At 40.9% G+C, this 21046-nt stretch overlaps 1 protein-coding gene across 5 annotated transcripts in view; it reads left to right on the top strand.

The window, feature by feature from the left end:
- Window positions 1-21046, top strand: part of LOC137889112 (nucleolar protein 4-like) — a 137059-nt gene that overhangs the window by 43049 nt on the left and 72964 nt on the right. The window contains exon 1 of one of the 5 annotated variants that reach the window (XM_068732748.1): window positions 7941-8130. The exons of the other annotated variants lie outside the window; for them this stretch is intronic. The gene's annotated coding sequence lies outside the window, so the exon portion shown is untranslated. Of the gene's footprint in view, window positions 1-7940; window positions 8131-21046 lie in introns of those variants that run through there. 5 annotated transcript variants of the gene reach the window in all.

Raw genomic sequence — 21046 nt, 5'->3', positions numbered from 1 at the left:
TTATGCTGCTAGGGGTCTCTCAATCAAAACAATAACAAAAGACAGAGTTTGACGACATGAAGTAGAGTGGGATTATGGGAATTGTTTTCTTCATTGCAGTCAGCTTCTCACGGTTCATTGTTCAGGAGGTTTTCTTCATCTACAGCAAACTGACCTGGTGATTAAAATCAGCAGTTTCATATTAAAAATCTCTGTTTGCTGAACGCAGGACATTCCAGAGGGGCTGCAAGCTTTTCTCAGTTTGTTCAGATTTCTGATTGCGTAAGATCCAGACGTCCAATGACTAAAATCCTTTATCCTGTTAAAATGTATTGTTAAAAACAACCAACATCTAAAAAGTGTCTTGTTAAAATGTGGCTTGAAACTGGATAAAAAGTCCATTTAAGACTTCTGGCAGATTACAAAAACGCTGACACATGCGTAAAGAGGATATGATGCCTTTGACAGGCGACCAAATGAAACAGACCATTACCTTGATTAAAATTCCAGATCATTCTGGGTTTGAAAAGTGTTTGAAATATTTGGGATAATGTTAGTACACAACTCAACAAAATGTATGACTCAAAAAGGCTCTTGTATCTGGGTAAATTATAGTGTGTTATAAATAATTTATTAAATGTATAAAGAGTGCTTAAAAATCCTAAATAGAGGAGATTGAAGTAAGGAGTTACCAGAATTTCAAAATCTGATATTGAGATCAATATCAGATTTAGATTTTTTATTGAATTGTGACCAAGATATTTTCAGAACATTCCATTGTTGAAAAATATACTCTGACACACAATGTAATGTACTAATTTTTTTATTTTATTACTATTGATAAACATAAACTCTACTTTCTTGTACCCTAAATTATTGGCGTATATATTGGTCTCAGTGCTCAGTTGCTGCTGATTTCTGAAGTAAACGTTAGAGAAGCTGCATCATTTGTGCTGTTCTTTCAACTTCCAACCTCATCCACCTCCACCAAAATACTCATATGTACTATGTATGTCTTTTCCAATCCTGTCACTCGAGTTAAGGGGAAGTTTTAGCAGGGAATGTGTATATTAATTTGTTTGTGTGTGTGTGTGTGTGTCAGGATGAGACTGTGCAGCATAATGATTATAGCGTTTGGCCCAGAGGAGCAAAAGTAAAGACAGGAATAGTGGAACAATGACTCACTCACCTATAGAAATAACAGAAGACATGAGGGAGCATTAGGTTCAGTGTGTTGGGGAGGGTTAGTGAGTTCAGGATAGTTCAATAGCAGAGCATTCTGTGAAAAGAAGGTCTGAGAGAGAAGAGAAGAGAAATAGGCAGAGAAGGGCATCTGTACATTTTCTCAAGAGAGAGCATGAACCACAGGAAAGACGCAGAAGAAGAGAGGAGGATGTGCTGCATATTTGTGATGTGTGAATCCGCCACTGGCTCCATTAGCACTCATCCCAAGCCTCCGTTCATCTGCCCATCCCTTTATCTTTCCCTCCATCCGCCCCCCATCCCAATTCAATAAGAGGAGGAAATTACCCAGGATGCTTGGCAGGGGGGTGGAGGTGGTGGGGGAGTGTGTTGGGGGGGACTGCTACTGCAGACAGTGTAGAAATGGGTGAGGAGTGAGAGGAGAGGAGACAAGAGGGGGAGGAGGAAAGCGAGGTGGCAGGGCGGTGGCCCTGTCTCGCTGAGGGAAGGAGGAAGATGGAGAGGAGGAGGAGAAGGAGGAGTGAAAATGTGGATAGTAGTGGGTGGATGTTTTTGGCCAGGGTGAAAATAAAAAATTTGAAAATTTGTAGGAGATGGTGGGATGCAAGGGGGAGGAGGTGGGGGTTGGGGGAGGAATCAGAGAAGGAATTAAAAAAGGAGAATGAGGTGGTTCATTATCGTTTATGGTCTCCCCCTCTCCCTCTCTCTGCCCATTATTTCAGCTACCTCCGGAGGAAAGACATTTCATTATTTTTTGGAGGAGGGGTGTGTGTGTGTGTGTGTGTGTGTGTGTGTGTGTGTGTATACAGAGGGGAGATAGGTTGGGGGTTGGTCTATTATAATTACTAAAAGACGGCAGAAGAAAAGAATCATACATTAGGAGATAAAAGGCTCGTTGGTGGAACAGCCTTGAAGAAGTGACCAAAACCTTTTTGTCCACATTTGGTAATCTGAAAAATATAAGCTGATCTGGAATCATGTTTTCTTTTTCAAATCTCTATAGACCCTTTTCTTTACTAATGTGCTTATACTAAGCTTGTCTAATTGTGTTTATTATCTTTGCCAACCATTTACTTAAGTTACTTTGAGCAACCACTGATGCATTCGGCGGAAGCTGAAACACCTGACGCTCTGAAACGGACGTGATCCTGTAGAAATTGTGATGACGTCAGCTGTATTAGGGTCCGTAAACTTTAGTTAGGTCCCAGGACTCAATTCTGTCTGATTTGTTGGGAAACGTGACGTTCTGTGCAAAGCATATAAACTTCGTCAAACATTTGTGAAATATTTCAGACTTTTCTTATATCAGGATGTCGGGGGAGTTCCTTAGAAACCAAGAGGAAGGGGAAATAATACAAATTACCTCAATGCCTCACACACTAACACATCCATGTGGCTGATAGTTAAATTCTGTGTTTGAGCCAGATGAGCTTTGAATAACCAATTTGTTTGTGCTAAATACCTTTATAGCTCTTCTCTCACATGCGTCAACACAACAACTCTATGATTCACTTTGCACGGCCTGTATTTCACTCTCTGTATTTGTGTATAAAAACATGTAGATGAAAAACACAAAAGCAAAAGTAACATGTCTGCCCAAAATATAATATGCATTCAACAAATATAGTAACTCTGTCAATTAACAGTTCAATTTGAAAAACTCCCCTTTTGCTTGGCTCCACAAAATGACTACAAAAGCCATGAAGATGAAGGAGCGCCGGGATTCACAAAGTCAGCAAGCGTCTTTATGTCCAGTGTCACTGATACAGTTGACAAGCTCATTAATAGGGCTGAGGTTGTCATGTGAAAGTGGAATATATGATGGGGTATCATCAGCATATGAATGGTAAGATTTATTGTGCGTCTGTATGATGGAACCAAGTGGAAAGATATATCAGTCGAACAGTAAAGGGCCTAGAACTCAGCCTAGTAGGACACTACAGCAATTCTTAAAATTGCCAGTTTAAAACATATTTTAAATTTGTCAAAAGATACAAAAAATGTCCTTCCTGTTTGATATGACGAGGGCCGGATTTTGTGATCGACGGTGTCAAAGGCTGCAATCGGCTCTAGTAGAACTAAGATGGGAGGTTTGTTTGCAGCGCTGTGTGTCTTTAAATCATTGACTACTTTTATGAGAGCTGTTTCAGTGTCGTGGTTTTCCTGAAGCTTGATTAGTCACAGACGGAGCACAACAGAGGGAATAGAAGAAGACTCCTGATTGTAAAGAACCGTTTACAATATGCAATACATGACAGACAGTACAATTCACTTTTAAATAATTGTGTGGGAACTGGGTCAAGGGAGCAAGTGGAGGAGTTTAGCCGCTCTGTAGCCTCTTCTAGATCATTATGGGTAATAGGGGAAAATGTATGCATTGTGCCACCGGTGTTATGATGATGTAGAGGCAGATACAGGCCACATCCATTAGTTTGCACAATTGTGCGATTTTTGTCTTATGTCTGAGACTTTTTCCCAGAAGAAGACAAACAATTCATGGCATTTCAATTCATGAATACAGTGCAGGTTTCTCTTAACTTATTGAATGAGCCCTTTGATGATGCAACAAGAAATGCAAAGTTAATAATAGTGACTTCACGCAGAAGCTCTGTCTTTGGGGCCCCCCATGGGCGTCAGCGTTAGCCATCTTTGTGTTTACTGTGCCACTTACCTGAGGCTGCACAGAGTGTATGTTTTTAATTGTTTGATTATTGGATTACATCCAAAGCGACAGAAACGAGTACATTATTTTATTTCTGGCGAGATCTTACACCTTTAGGACACTACATGTTTATTAATGTTTAATCAAAACCTTGCATACATCATTTCTAGGAGAAGGGGTTTAAACTGAAATACATCATTGTGAAAATATGTTTAAAAATAGGTGTAAATGATTAACCTAATCTAAAGTACTTTATAGACATTAGTCTAAACTTGTTAACAAAGAGAAATGTGTTTCAAGCAGGTGAGAGTTTGAGAGTCGATGGTTTGTCTTGTTAGGTCGTCAGTGTTGTTGGCTCCTCACGATGACGGTGTGATTGCATGAATACATTCTAAAAACCCTAAATACATCGGGTGCAGAGCTTTTAGCTCATACATAGATCACACACAAAGTGCTGTTGGGCTTGAAGCCCTCGGAGTGGGTTTGCACCAGGGGCAAGACCTTTATCAGGTCTTATCCTCTCACCATCTGCCCCGACTCTCTCCAGGGTATACTGTCCAATAAAGTAGAAATGCCATGGAAACAGGCCTGAAAGAAAAATCCCCTTGATGGTTTTTAAGTGCACAGCACATTGTATGTGAAGTATGGTGAAAGCCTCACGTCACAGCACGGTTTCCCTCACACCCCTGAGACAGCGCAGGTGAGACTGAATAAGACTTAAATCTTCCCCCGAAACTGTTAGATGAGAGTGAAAGTGCAGTGAAACCAACACAAAGCTAACCGTAGAGAGGGATGGAAAGCCCCTTGAAACCTGTACAACATGACATAAACACTCGAAACTATAATAGTGACATAATCTCAAATGAATGCTGTAAATCTCTGTTGAAACCACCAATACTTAACATTTGTCCCTCACTTTAAAAAAGTTGCTCTGATGTCCATGGAGAACAGAAATGTCCTTGTCAAAATAAAAAATAAAACTGATAAAATAAAATGATATATTCATATTATCGTCCACTTAGTTAAATCTTTTAACCACCGTCTCCCTGATCATCGATCAAATATGCCTTCATTTCATTTGTCATATCCCTTTAAATCCCTGTTTCTTCACATTATGCCACTGTTGAGTACAGAATTATTTACTTTACACTAAATGGTAGCGGGATTTTTTATTTTTTTGTGAAAAAAATCCCACTTGTTACCTCAGAGGATAAAAAGTCCCTTTAAAAATGCGATAAATCTACTATATATTGATATTATTTTCCATTTTCACTGAGTTAAATCTTCAACAAACAAATATTTTTAGATGTTTTACAAACTGTTTCCTAAAGTTTTACAAATCATTTGGTAATCATTAACAAATACTCAATATAGTATATTAAATATATTAAATCAATATTAAATGTGTGAAACAACAAACTGTTTATTAATAGTTAACTAATTTAATCGGAATGTAATTGTTTTTGTCTCCTATCGTCTACATACAATATATTGTTTATAAGCTAATTATTTCATATTACACAAACTAGTTATAAAATAATGTAAATTATAACTTTTTTATGATGGTTATTATAACGCGTCACCAAACAAACTAATGACAGCTTGACATTTCCATTGAAAGTTGAAACCAGTTGAAAGAGAGTTTTCAGTCTCTTTTCGGGCCGCGTGTTTCCGTGTTGCAGGAAGTGATGAGCATCCTTATCAGCACACATGCAGCGCTGCAATTCCCTCAGCACCCCCTCCTGTGCATGGGCATGCAAGACTAATTACACTGCAGTTTCACTCTCTGCCTACAGGTGGCAGGTTCGTCATGGAAATGTATGAGGGCACATGCTGCTCTGTCTCACACACACACACACACACACACGCACACGCACACACACACACACACTAGCAGCTTCATGAGTATATATAGTGGTTGGTGTGTATTTAAACACATTTTATATGAGTGATCCAGTGTAAAGGTCAGTGTGCAAAAAAATGTAATACCCAGCCTGTTCCTGAAGTGTCTGTGACAGCTTTGTGTTTGTTTAAGGAACATATTAAAGCAACATCTCCAGCAGCACAATGTGCTTTTCAATATACTGAATTTATATTTGAGATGCACTGAGGGTTTTATTTTAGTCAGAAGTCCCAGCTGCTAGTCTGCTTTTGCAAGTTGGTTTTGAGTCAATAAAGCTTTTTTTTAAATTATTTTTTATTTCAGTGTAATTGCCACCTTTGTGCACATCCGCCAGGATTTGTTATGTCTGCAAAACACTGATACTTCCACATAATGTAGAAACACCACAGACAACAGCATCTGTCACGACTGAAGAATACCCCGTAGTTTGTTCTGAAGACTCTCTGCACTGTTTTGACTCGTCTTCAACCAAAGTAATTATATTTATGCAACACGTTGGATTTTTGACTGCAGGGCCACTGAAAATGTGGGAGAGATAACTAGAAATGATCTAAAGCAAATTAAGTTAATTAAGTACTGCTGATACGTAATTACCAATTACGTATTTGAATTGAAGTCATCCAGTTGACAAATTTGTATTGTGGGTAATAATGATAATAATAATACTGATGACAGATAACTAAAGGGAGGGGAGTAGATGGAATCCATTTTTATTGTTTTTAATATATTTATTAGATGCACCTACCTAAAACTAAAGCAGTCTAATAAAACAGTCCTGAAGGTTATTATGTTCAGTTGTGTTTAAACTGTTCTAGAGTTTTGCCTCAACTTTGTGATAATTTTGCGATATACAGAGAGGTGTTTGTTATTTAGCCTACTGTCATTGATATAAAGGATGGACAAAATAGCAGAAACATCTCTCAGTATATTAAGATAAGATAAGCATTTACTGATCGCCATAAGGTAAAGGTGGGTGTTGCAGCAGCTCAAGGAAATAAATAAGTACAGGTGCATAGAGAAAATGTAATAAATAAATAACTAGAAATGGATAAAGAGATGACCGGTTGCTAAAACCTGTTGGTGCAATTTCATCTCGTGGTTTCAATATTTTCAATATGTTTCATCTGTCATGTTATTTTCCGGGTCTTGTGATTGCCTCCCATTGCTTGTTGCTACTTTATGGATGAGAGCACACCAGGGAACACCTTCCAGGTCTGAAAAGTGAAGGCAATGCGAAAGTGCCTTAAATTGGCCATCTTTCAAATGGCCAGCAGGGGGCGACTCCTCTGGTTGCAAAAAGAAGTCAGATTATGCAGAAGTCAATGAGCAAATGACCCTTCTTCTCACCTGATTTATCAGGAAACATTGTAAACATGAGTTCATGGTCTCAAGCGGTAGTTTCAAGTCTTTTTTCATCACGGCATGATTTTCATTTCCTAAATTATGGTCCAATTTAGAGTAAAATAGACATTAAAGCGGGGTACACGTCAGAGTGTGGTTACCTTGTGATTGTCAGGCCGCTGCCACAGCGTTGTCCAGTCTGGGAGTTGTCCATGTTTTCCATTTAGACTTTTAACCCTTTCACAGTGTGTTTTTAGTTCATGGAAGGTAATTGTAACCAAGATGGCGACGGAAAGAGCCACCCACTTTGTGCTTCAAAGTGGCTCTTCAGAAACCTATGGTTGTCGTCACGGAGACAATGTCCATATTTTATGGTGAACGCAGGTGAACACAGGTGTATTCAGACAGCCAGTATGAGAAAAAACAGTTTAGCTTGAACATTAAAGCAGGAAAACATGTTTGAGTAATAATCTGAAAATTGGCATAACATGTCCCCGTTAAATAATTAGTAATAAGTATAATAGGTATATAAAAAAAACTCAAAATTACAATGCAAGCAGTATCACGGCCAGAGTTGTACTTCAAATATTTGTACAATGATGCTATTCTAATATCTAATGCTTATTGACTGCATTAATTTTAACTGGGTGTACCTAATAAACTGGCATCATGGTGTGTAGTAATTATCTCTCTCTCTCTCGCTCTCTCTCTGTCTGTCTCTCTCTCTCTCTCCGTCTGTCTCTCTCTCTCTCTCTCTCTCTCTCTCTCTCTCTCTCTCTCTCTCTCTCTCTGTGTGATGTAAGCAGCCGTGGCACCGCCCCCCTCCGGTCGAGTCTTGAGGGTCCTGTTGTGTGCTCTGCTCTCACTCCCTCCCTTCATACGAATAGCAGGTTATATTGTCCGTGTCACATAAACACTAAAGAAAAAGAAAAAACTGGAGGCGAGTGAATAAACAATTCAACCAAACAGCGAAAACAAGAAAACAAGACGGGGAAAAAAAACGTGGGTCGACTTTCATGTTTGTAATCTTGCAGAAGTGAAGGTAAGAAGGCGTTTTCTGCGTGTTTTTTTATTATTTATTTTGCTGCTCATGTATGCTGGTGAGAGGCTGCCTGCAGAGCTCTGCGGTCATATCACATCGAGCTGCTTGATGCTCTATTGACATGCGCGATGATCAATTGTCGATGCGAGCGGAATAACAGTGATAAAAAAACAGTTGCCTCGTTCACACACTTTGCATTCGGTTAGTCGCCGGCTGGAGCGCGTCAGTAAGTTGTATTGTGTTGTTGTCATTGCTTCTGCCTCTGCCTCTCGCACCGGCTGTTAGTGGAGGGCAGTGGGCTCCGTGCCACACCGCATGCGGCTCGTTCAGACACCGAACCTGCTCCTCACACTCCTGCTGCTGTGAGTCGGTCACTGTGCCGCCCCGTCCTGCGACACGTATGTGATTATCATTATCATTCATGGCCGTGTTCCTGGTGTAATGCAGAGTGCAGTAGGCCAGCGTGCTCCTGACAGACGCACATTGTTCAGTTGCTGCCCGCGTGGTGTACGGCTGTGCGTGATTGAGTGAAGAGCGTGCGCGTGTGTTTACGTCTAATTGTGTGTGTGTGTGTGTGTGGATGGATGGAGGAGTTGGTGGGTGGTTGATGCGGAATGACCAAGCACCCGCCCACAGTGAGGAACAATCGGTAGCGCGTGCCAAGCATTGAAACAGTGGCCTCTTCTTTGAATGGTCCATTATGACGTGTGGTGGTGGAGGGCAGCATATGGCACATCAGAGACAAAAACATTATTAAACTGAGATTTTGATAAACAATAATATAATTGATAATACTGTAATTCCCAGTTGACTAGTAAATATATTGAACTTTTCGGATTCAATCCAGTCATCTGTTTTTGTCCTTCCATGAATGCAGTCTGGCTCAGGTTCTCCTAACATAGTGCTTATGTTAAAGAAGCGTATTTGTTATTGTCCAGTAAGGACCTAATAGCCCCTTCCCCATAAATAGAGAATACAAAATAATAAAATAACCCAACTAAACTTTTGGCTAGTCGACTTAAAGGGGCAGAAAAACAAGGGGAATAACTATAAGCATGTTAACATGATTACACGATTATTTCTAAACCTGTCATAATGTATTTTAGTGGATTGTGAAACCAGTTAAATTCATTTAATTGTATTTCTAGTATTATTAATTCATCACAGTTCAGACATGCTGCTACTAAACAAGCATATGTTTGTTGCCATTTGTATTGTTGTTCGTTTGCTATTGAACCGTTTTCATGGGTCTCAGCTGTGCTGAAAGCATCAGAATTGGAGGTAATGAGAACGCAGCAGCGTGGGACTCATCCTGGTCCACTTGATGAAGATTTCTCTCACTGTGTGATAAGTACAGTTGCTTTCATAGCACTGCGCCACACAGCTGAACATATGAAGTCCACTCGGCTTCAGGTGTTTCATGATTGTCTGCTGATGTCAATTAGAGACCCTCCACAGGAAGGTCAGCGGTCAGAGATGGAGTCTGGATTCTGAACAGCAGCCTTGGGGCGTCTAAGAATACAGTGCCTTGCACAAGGGCCCTTCAACAGGGGCAGAGGCTTTCTAACGGACGGGCTCGAGCCGAGGTCCTCCAGCTGAAGGACAGACACTCTATAAGCGCTGCACAGATCTGCTTCCAGCATCAAGTACACCATGCAGAGTTCATGTTTCTGTGGCAAACTGTCAGTTTTTCAAAAGTTGTTTTGTAATTTGTCACCGTCAGAAGAAGAGTATTGTTTTTTTCTTGTGGCAGTTTGTTGACAGGTTTTCAAGTTTTTTAATCAGTTTAATGTGCAGTACATATTGGTCAGATTTTAATATCCAATAGGGATTTCTCTTCTGCGTGCTGGGTCACAGTAGTGGATAAAGGCAACAGAAACAGAGGGTTCAACTCCTGTGATGAAGCTACACAGAGATATCTTGACTTATCTACACTGCTAATATACTGTCAAATGTACACTACCCTATACCAATGGGATAAAGTATATCAGATAAAGTATTTACTCTCTTCAGTATCCATGTTTTCATAAATATAGTAATATGCAGCCTAGTTTATTCGCTGTAAACCATTTAAGTAATGGAAACACGTCTAATTCCATCTTTTTTTTTGTATTGTACCACATAAATCGGAAGCTTCAACAGGCCTCATATTGACAGGCATTTGCTCTTATTGTCTAGCATCTCAAGGGTTAAGATATTCACAGATTACCTCCCCCGTGGAACAGTAGGGCTATAAGAGCCTCTCCCTGCTCCTCTCTGCTCCAAAATAACTCCAGTTTTCCCCCTGACCTGGCCATGAGCACGACAGGAGCGCAGAGGAGGAAGGATAGCCTTCCTTCTAATCCCCCTAACCCTCTTCAACCTCTTCATCTCCCTTCTGGGTGGGTTGGGTCCCTCTTATTTCTGGAGTCTCTGTCCGCCAGACCTTGAGAAGGCTCTCTGTAGATGTTTGTTCTTTCTTTCCATCTTTTCCTGTATTGTGTATTTCCATTTGGTTGATATCATCCCTGTTTTGTTTGTGTGTTTGTCAGACTTCATGAGGGTCAGACTCCTGCCTTTAATCTGGGACTGCAACTAACAATTCTTTAATTCTCAAACATTATCAACTCTGCGAACCTGTCACAGTTTCCCCGAGTCACGGTGATGTCTTCAAATATCTTGTTTTGTCCAAACAGCGGAAAAAAATAATAAAGAACTGATGAGAAATCCTGACCTCGGAAAAGCTGAAACAAAAGGATGTTTGACATAAAAAATCCAAAATAAATCATTGATTACTTGAACACATTATTTCCTCAGCTAATGGTTTCTTCTGAATATTGGAGTAATCATTTAGAAATGATAAATACCGATCACATGTTCCCAGAGTTACGTCTCCAGATTGCTTGTTTTGACAGACCAATGGTCAGAAATCAAAAAGGATTCAATTTACATGATGATGTTAAACGGAGAAAAACAGCAAATTCTCGTATTTGAAGCTGGAACCAGCAAATGTTATTACTTAAGTGATGAATCAATCATTAAAATGGTTGGAGATCGACAAATTGTTTCAACACAACTTTGGTCTGAAAAAAGTTAAGTATGTTCTGAGTACTACCTGAATGTAACATGTAATGCTCCACACACCATGATTCAAGACTGATAGCCTGGCTGTTAAGTAGCGTATATCTAGATAAGAAGTGAACCTTTATCATTACGGTCACAAATATAAAACAATGTGCACGGTCAGTTCTTACAAGCAGTAGGAATAGTCACTTTTGATGTCAACGTCTAGAAGTCACATTTCTTACACCTTTTGAAAGTCCCATGCCTTTCTGCCCTCTCAACCTCTTTCTGGATAAACCCATAGATTTCTATTTTTCCTTGTCCGTCTTTTCTTTTTCTCTCACCTACAGTATGTAGTCCTCTATGTTCGTTCATGCTGTCTTGCGCTCAATTCAAACACCTCAATGTGCTTCCAGAGGCAGCATATCTTCTGATGTAGCCTTTTGTGAAATGCCTTCGCAGAAAACTGCCGGCTGCAGTATTGTCGCATTTGCATTTGAACTACGTGACATTTGTATGATATCCATCTTAAATCCACTCTGTCAACATTTCCGTGCGACGATGGGATCACAAGCAGAAACACTCTACTTTCCAAGACCTTTTAAATGCAGGAGGACTTCTTCTCTGTAAAATTGTCAGAGGGACATTCATGACTAATATGATGACATTAGTACATGCTGACGCACATCGTAGATGGATAAATGAGTGGTTCTGTCAGACGGTACAGGGAGATGGTCGTCTCTACATATCACTCTGCATATATATATATATATATATATATATATATATATATATATATACACATTTCCCTCTAATTCTTATCTGGTTTCAGACTATTGATGTGTTTGACACTCAAAAAAACATCAGACAGACTAGATAAATGCCATCATTTATCTCAATTTCCACCTTTTTTATTTTGCTATTTTAACATTTTTTTTTTTATCAGAGAGACCAAAGATGTAGAAGTTAAAGCTGGTGTGTAAGAGGAAAATAAACACTGAAGATCAAAAGTTGATATTTTTACTCCCCTGCAGATGAGTCACCAGCAAAACGACTTCACCTGAACTCTCTTTAGGTGGTAATTATACAGGAGCTGATGGCAGCACACGAAGCAGGAGCAGAGAGCTGAATTCATCTTTATCTTGGTCTTTAAGATACCAAAAAATGATGTATAGTTTCGGTTGTCTATTGCTTTGGTTGTGGACCTGTATGTCCAACCCTGCAAGGATTTTGCAGAGGAGGTGTTAGCGATTATTCAAGTTGAACTTCTGTGTCTTGAGTCTCATTTGAAGCATACTGATCAGTCTAAGGGTGCTTTCACACCTAACCGGTCTGGTTCGGTTGAAACAAACTCGGGTCCGTTTGTTAGGTTAGTATAGTTGGTTTGGGCCGGTGTGAAAGCTGTCAATTGAACCCTGGTGTGGACCGAACATCCCAACCGAGACCTCCTGAAAAGGTGGGTCTGTGGTGTAGTTCCTTTGTGGTGTGTGAAAGCAAATAAACCAACCACAGGTTTTTATGATAGCAGATATGTGATTTAAGTGTGATATCACAAGCTAAACTACTAATAAATCCATTGATGATCCTGAAGGAAGCAATCTTAGAATTCTATCTGTAGAAGGCCATGTATATAAACTATTTATGCAAATCAACACATCAGCACGTCAGCACAGGTATTTCCCCTGATTAATAGGCCATAAGCTGTTAAAATGTCTGTGCTTGTATCCAGCTCTGTGTACTCTGTCAGTTATTTAATTCCATAAAAAGTGTGTGATGGCGATCAAACGGTAATAAGCCCCGAATCATAACTGTATATGACGCCTCATGCGCCTCTGTGCGCTCCTTGACATTCTCACCAGTCATCTGGGAGCCTTTGTACAGTCCTGTCTCTACCTGCTAGTCTACAATCATAACGCGCCCTTCGAGTTGCAGTCTAATAATGTTTATAGTCAGTTATTTATAAGAACATAAATCAGACCCATTAAAGTGCGGCATAAACTTCTGTCGGTAACCGGAATTTGATTTCCCCTACGTGGACCCTGATGACGCTGGATGACAATCGCCAAAACTGTCCCAATAACGAATTACCCGTCAGTCTGCATAACTTCATGTTTACTCCTCTTGGTTTGTTTGTAAATAGTCTGTATGGACGGGAATCGAAGCAGAACTAAAATGCAATATTGTATAAGTTTTCCCCTTGGTCAAGCTAATGGCTGCATTGCTGCTTGACAACCTTTTATTCTGAATCTAAACTATTTAGCCAGAATCACTGCATATTGAGCCTCATGACAGAGAACAGTGGATCCGAAAGCGATTGTAGATTATATGAAGTGATCTAAATGTTGGGCTGCATACATTGGGCTTTTAATGAGACATACACATTTTCTTGAAACTGGTTCTCAAAGGTATTTTGTTTTTACAATAATGCTTCCTGTAATAAAGGCATCGCTATGATAGTTATTATCAGTCTGTGTTTGATACATCATGGTGATAATGTCATGACATTTGACACCAATCTGCTGTGAAAGTCTGCCTTTGCCTGGCGGGTGGTTCACTTGTACTCCGTGCTTGATGAGCTCAGCCTATTGTGTGCAGACTCAGTGTTTGATTAGTGTTGCCTGTGGCAAAGTGTAGCTCTCTTTGCATTTTATATTGGAACCATAAAACTAGGAGAGGTCAAGATAAACACTTGTGAATGTGAACCCTGTTTTAGGTTGATTACAGATCAACAGAGATTGAATCCACTTCGTGTTAGGATTTGATAAGGATCAAAAGACTTTGTTTGTTTCTATTTTTGTTGTATTTTAATATTTTGTTCCCCCCTTAGTTAAGCATGTTTTCAAAGCTCCCTGTGGGTTTGTTATTTTGCCTGCAGTTTGTATTCCTTTCTTCCTCTCTAGGTTTCATTTTATTTGGTTAAAAGACGCTCAACAAAACCTGAACCTTCAGGCAGACGTGGGTGGTTGGGTTGAAAGAGGTGGGGTTTTGTTTAAGTGTTCAAAGGGTTAAAGTCTTTTAAGAGTTCATAGCAAACTCTCAGAGGATAAAACCATTCAGCAGCTCTGTGTGAAGAACCTGTAAAGACTAGCTCAACTCACTTCAGTGTTTCACCGTTTTGTTTGAGTGTTCACATGTCGTGACACTGGTTTTAAATCATATAATCCACAATGACACATGTTTCGGATTCTGTACTTCCATACACAACTCTATTTGTTTTTCTTTTCGATAAGTTGAGGCAGAGCTGTCGCTGCAGTTGCACTTGTCGCCATTTTCATTGTGTTGTTGTTCCTCTGTGCTGGTAGGCGTTCTCCTTCGACCTTTCGCATTTAATGACTCACTGGAACACTTGCAGGCATATATGCTTCCTGCATCAGGTCCGGAAGAACAGCATCCCCGGTACCCATGGTTCCTGCGGTACGGTAGAATATAGGACCGTCGTGTTTCTAGAATTGTGGCATCGTCCTGGTGCCGACGCATCGGTTCCCGTGGCATCCCTATTCGTGACATCACGTTCTTCCCAGCCAAGCCCCGCCCATCTCAAACTAAACACAAACGCATAAATAATCATGTTCATGTGTGTTCATGTTGGGCCACATCATTCATAGTCAAGAGCTGACTGAGAAAACTGGTTTTCATGGCCTGATAGTGGTCACCTACCGCCAGATAACCCAAACCCAGCTACAACATCCTCAGCATACAACCATCATAAAGCGTTGCGTATGTTATTTTATAGTGGGTTACAGAAGCAGCATTTCCATGTAATTACCTCGGCTGTCTGTGGTAGATTCGTGCTGCCTGGCGGCCATGCTGCTGTGTGTGCTCAGTGCTCAACCACTGGAACCAGAGAGTCCCTGCAGAGATCAGCTATATAATACAGCTGGATCTGAACTCCGAACCGCTGCTGCTCCCCTGAAGCCCTCACCCTCTCTTCTTCCGCCTTCTAATAGTATAAAGTGATAGCCCGCCTCGGTCACGAGGGAGCCTGGCTGGAGTAGAGATGGACAACTCAATCGGGTGAGTGCTGATTATTGCCGATCTTGAAGTCTGGAAGCAGTCTAGTTGCCTGGACAATAAACGATACACAGTGGAAGTGAGTGGTAGCTGCTCCAGCAACAGAGAGAGATGGGTTGAATATTTATTAGAGTATTTGGTAAAGTGATGATACAATAACAACCTTTTAAGCTTTGTTGAGTTTTGCCCTCTAGAGCTCTTGAACTGTTCATGCTGAACCAGAAGTGGATCAGGCCACTAAAAGGATTATTTCAGCTGATGGAGTAGTTGAAATTATTGAGAAACATCCCTCGTGCGAATGCACCTTTAAGTTTAGTTCTGCTGGGGAAAGCAGCCTTGAGAACTCTGATACTTTGTTTTGTATGCGTTTTGAGTAAATTAAGCACAAAAAATAAGTTACTAAAGTTGTTACGGCTAAAGTGTTAGCAAACAGTACAGCCGCCTATTTACACACACATTCACTGTAGCAACTTGAGCATTCATTTTAGTCGGGTTTCTGTCCATCTGATGAATGTCAGTCTAATTTCTCTCTCCTTATAGCTCTGATATTTTAGACTGGTCTGTAGTGTTAGGCCCGTCTGAATTCTGCCCTTAGATTAGGTTAATGTAAGCTTATTTGAAGCGTTACAGATGTCAAACATCCACTGTTCATCTCTCTGCAGGGGGACCTTTGTCGTATGTCATGCCCTTCTCTCGCCACGTCTCCTCACGCTCTCAACTGTCAAAAATAAAGCCAGAATTAGAAACATAAGTGTGGAGCGAGTAATGAGAAGGGAACGTGTTTTAATAAACTGCAGTAACATGTTGGAAATAGACAGCAGTGGGGACACCGATTGATGCAGGTTTAATTTACATTTTTTGCCAGTTCCCATTTCATCAGGCATTGCGTCACATCAGTGCGCATGTTGTCTTCTGTTGTTGGTTTCTTGTTGTGCCTGATTTAAAGTAGTATTCCAGGTTGTGGTGACTGACGGCGGCTCAGCGGTGTTGCATATCTGTTTGCAGGGTGAAACTAGCTTGGTCCGGCAGTGACCTTTGCCTGCACTAATCCAGGCTGTGTATCGCTAGGATTGCTTCCTGCAGGGGAAAGGGGTTAATCGTCATGCTTGGGGCAGATTTGTGACTGACTGGATTAAGTGGGGCTCAGAGTGTTGGACACTCCACTAATCTCTGGTATCCATGCCCCTGCTGGCTTCTTGGGAAGGGCAGACCTGACTGGCTGACTTATTCTGTGGCTGACTGACTTATTTTTTGATTGCTCAAGCAAACGACTGATCCAATGATGATGGAGCGCTGGAATTTCCAGCCGACGGACAGCTGACCCACTCTGTCAAATTAGAAAGCATAGAATCTTTGAGTCGAGTTGCACTCTGCTCTCCACACCTGCCTTTTATGAAGAAACCGTTTAGTGTTGATTTAACACTTTACAGCAGTTCCCACTCCCTTGTCCCACTTTGTAAATCAATGATTAGCTGAGACCGCTCAGTAGTTTTAAGCCCACAGTGTTGGAATGAACTTTTTTTGTGTGGCAGTGCAGCTAGTTCTCAGTGGTATCGGCAGTACCAGCAACCTTTATAGGAGTCATGTGATGTTAGTCTATAAATATTGTTCTGCAGAGTGTTAGTAGCACAATGAGGATACGTTGATTGTACTTTATAAACACAAAATTTCATGGACACAATGCTCAAAAATAGATATTTAACCACGGGTGTGTAGTACTAGTGTAGTACTAGTTTCCACATGTGCAGTGCAGTTGTTGCTCCTGTGTAGCATAAATGAGCTGATAAATGATATGATATGATAAGACGATATCAGATGCGTGTAGAATATTTTAGACAGTATCTGTATCTTTATAATACTGGTCTCGGAACAACTCTAGCCAACATGGTGTCTGCAGATACACACTTCTAGTGGATCATAGGTGATGGTTTAGAGGGATTATTATCTCCAGGAGAATCATGCAATCACACGCGTCTCTGCGTGTGACCATGCCTGCATCCGTGACTGAGTGTGTGTCTTTTTGAGTGTCTCCTGCTCCTCCTGATTCTCCTGCAGCATGATGCATAATGTTTTGGGTGGCCGGTTATGGCTGCATGCTCAATTACCCCTCATTATTGCAGTGATTCACGCTTTCTCAAAACACCTATTATAGCTGTTGATGACGGCCTACTGAATCCTCACTCACTTCTCTTTACCTGGACCCCAGCCAGGAGGGGCCACTAGTGATAACGCCGACCCCCAGAGACCGCCCAGAGACACACACAGTGGCGGGAAAACAGTTTGCTCACTTTTAGTGTTTTGGACCGTGTGTCTGGCTAAGAGTAAACAAAACAACCAGTACACAGCAGGACCTCACCAAAAAAAAAAAGGTTTTTGAGTTTAAAAGTGTGTTTTAAAAGAAAAGTTCAATCACACGATACAGCAGTGGTCTTTGCAGACAGACCTGACAGAGATCTGCACTCTACTGAGTGCACCTTTCTAGTTTTTGTCTTTACATTGTTTTTTAGGAAAATCCAGCCGACGGACAGCATAGTGTCTACTCTGTGAGCCTTTATCTTTGTGTTACATTGTTTGTAATGTACATGGTGTTTATTTAGCTTCAAATCAATTGCAACCCAGCTCAGCCACATAAACAAAACAACATGAAGCAACATTTCTGTAGGATTATGTCCTTTGACAGGAAGTACAGTATATTATATTACAACACTGATCCAAAAAACACATCTTAATTTGGATAATCTCAATCTGTGAAAGGTCTTTTTATACAAGTGAACAATTTATGTTTTTCTTAAGAAGACAAATGAGCCTTGATATCTAAATTATTACACTTTATGTTCTTGTTCATGTAACCGTTGGTTTTCATTAACAGTTACTCTGAGCAATCTCTTTTCACAGTATTGAGAAGTAACACAATGATATGACCTCCGCCACTGTATGGATTATGCTGTACATTGTCTGGTCTGTGAGAGTTCAGTTTCCATGGTGATAATTCAGAATATGTTGTTGATCCAGGTAGACGCGCGCGCGCACACACACACACACACACACACACACACACACACACACACACACACACACACACACACACACACACACACACACCTGACTGTGCTTCCTCTACAGCAGAGGTGGGCAATTATTTTTCCCAAGGGGCCACATGAGAAACAGGGACTGTTGCAGAGGGCCGGACCAACAGACTGAACTCGATCCTGATCAGTATTACTCCACCTCTTTCTAAAAAGTAAATTGTCTGGTTTTGATAAGCTTCGAGTGGAAAGAGTAAATATTACGATCAGTGGTGGAATGTAACTAAGTATATTTGCTTAAGTACTGTACTCATGTACAAATTCAAGGAACTTTACTTGAGTGTTTCTATTTTATTCAACTTTGTACTTTTTACTCCACTGCATTTGTCTGGCAGCTTTAGTTACTAGTTACTTTGCACACTATAATTTTTCAAACCTTTCGTAACTAACCAAACTGAACAACAGAGTATAAAGGAGTTAAAATGAGCACCACCTTAAACATCTGCAGCAGGAATAATGATCCAAACAAATATACATATGTAATATCCATATATAATAGTAAAACACTGACAGGGATCATATTTCTGCAAAATTAGTACTTTTATTACTATTGTTTGTAATCCAATTACCTAATTTTCTGTTTGTCAGTTCAGTGCGAGAAATCTAGTCTGTGGTTGAAGTCAGGTTGAATGTGTGAGGTGAGATGTGAAGGACAGCTGACAGGTGATCGTCAGTGAGAGAGGATCTGTATCTGTATTTGTTAAACTCCATCACGGAGAATGTTTGTTCACAGATGTAGGTAGATCCAAAGAGAACCAACATCTTCTGAGCATGTTGCTTTTGCAGCTTAGCTAGCAAAGCCTCAGATGTCCGTGTCCGCTCTGCATCACCAACACATCTCAGGTAGCCAAAATGACCTGGCCCAGGTCCGGCGCAAGCTCGGCATTCCGGAAGAAACACGTCGGGTCGCCTCGGCTGAGACTCGGGATGGATTCCGGCTGCCAACACTGCTATTATTGGGATTGCACACATCCAAGAACGTACTAATGTACGTAAATTGAGATAAAAAACAGCAGCAGTCGCCTTCAAAATAAAAGCAATGCAGCTGTATTCCATGCATGATGTACAATTATTTACACTTTATTTCTAATTTCCCATTGACGTCCCGCGGCGGCCGGATATGGCGGGCCATACAATGCAGGTCTGCTCTACAGCCTCACATCCGTTTTTTAGTGCTGTTTGTCTGCCTGCGTAAAATCCAGCACTGTGTTAACTGTCACTCACTCTTGGTTTTCTGGTTTTTAGTGCAACTTAACACTTCAGCATGTGTCATCCCATCAACCAGATGGAAAAACAGGCCGTTGAGCAGCCAGAGAGTCAAACCATGAGACAGTCGGCTAAACACAAGCATTGTTCCAACACCTAAGTCTATATAGTGTCTGAAAATAGTGAAAAATGACCAGCACAGTTCCCCAGAGCCCGATCAGTGGATCAGTAGCCAACAATATTTAATTTAATGACACAGTGACAGCGTCGGGGCTGACCTCCTTCAAATACACACACACACACATACACACGGAGCAAAATCAGCAAGCTGCACTGCAGAAAAGCAGCGGTGGAGACAGTGAAGGGAACCACGTGAAGTGAAGATAACTCAAGTTGGAAGACAACTATGCTAGTTAGTGTGAGTGCAATACAACCTTTGTGAGTAAAAAGCCAACACTTTATCAATACACCTGTTCAACAAGCATAAACATGTAAACATCTATAAAAGTGATATTTTAATCTGCTTTGTCCACAGTCTCTCATTCACCACTAGCTTGGATAATAGCACATTTTGAAACAACAAAAATCCAATATTGCGCATCCCTAAACGTAACCTACCATCATTTTTCAGCCTGCAATGATTAAACATTTTTTTTCTTCTAAGAAGCTTCAAAATACTCTCTTGTTGCAGTATTATGTTGGCTTTGTCTTCTGTTGGCTGTTCCCCAGTTTGGGCAGATTCTCATAAGCAAAATGGTGGATTTGCGAATACAAAGAACTACCACGTTTGGCTTCAATTCCTTCAGCGATCACAGTCTCACGAGCCAGATCTGTTGTTCTTCTTCTCACCAACACCTCACTGCTGCCTGGAAATGATCAGCAGCATCTTTCGGTTGGATGTTTAGTTGTCTCTCACTCTGCTGCTAACAAGCTCTTCCATCTTGGTGTTGATGCGACCTGCAGACAAGCACTTGGCTTGCAATGCTGTATTGAACACCAACACACTACAACCAACCTAGGAGAAACTGTGTGTGTGTGTGTGTGTGTGTGTGTGTGTGTGTGTGTGTGTGTGTGTGTGTGTGTGTGTGTGTGTGTGTGTGTGTTATTGCTGCTGGACGATGGGGGAGTTACACCTGTCTAACCGTCAACCAGAGTTCACTCACAGAGCATCCAGGATCTGACCAAATGAGCTCTGTGGAGAGACAGGATACTCGTAGCCTGCAGCAACATACACAAACACACACGGACAGAGACCAGGAGGCACGTGGATCCACATGCATGCTAAAGACACTTCCTCCGTTGGACACACACAGACTCACAGGCTGTGAGATGAGTAACTGAGCTCTCACATGTATTGCAGGAAGACGTTCATATTCGGGTTTGCACAGGGAACAAAACATTGACACAAAACATTGACACAGAACATTTTACTGTACAATTAGTACTTTTCGTACTTACTTTACTTACTTAGATGCTAGGTCAACTCTCAACTGCACAAGAGCCTTTTAGTAAGGTGTATAATCCTCAGAGGCTTCAGATACAGTAGTAAATGGATTGATGGGTATTAGCTG

The sequence above is a fragment of the Cebidichthys violaceus genome, unplaced genomic scaffold (genome assembly GCF_023349555.1).
Source record: "Cebidichthys violaceus isolate CVI_PGR_0920_01 unplaced genomic scaffold, fCebVio1.0.p SCAF_6, whole genome shotgun sequence".
Classification (NCBI taxonomy): Eukaryota; Metazoa; Chordata; class Actinopteri; order Perciformes; family Stichaeidae; genus Cebidichthys; species Cebidichthys violaceus.
This window is presented reverse-complemented; position numbering and strand designations above follow the sequence as displayed.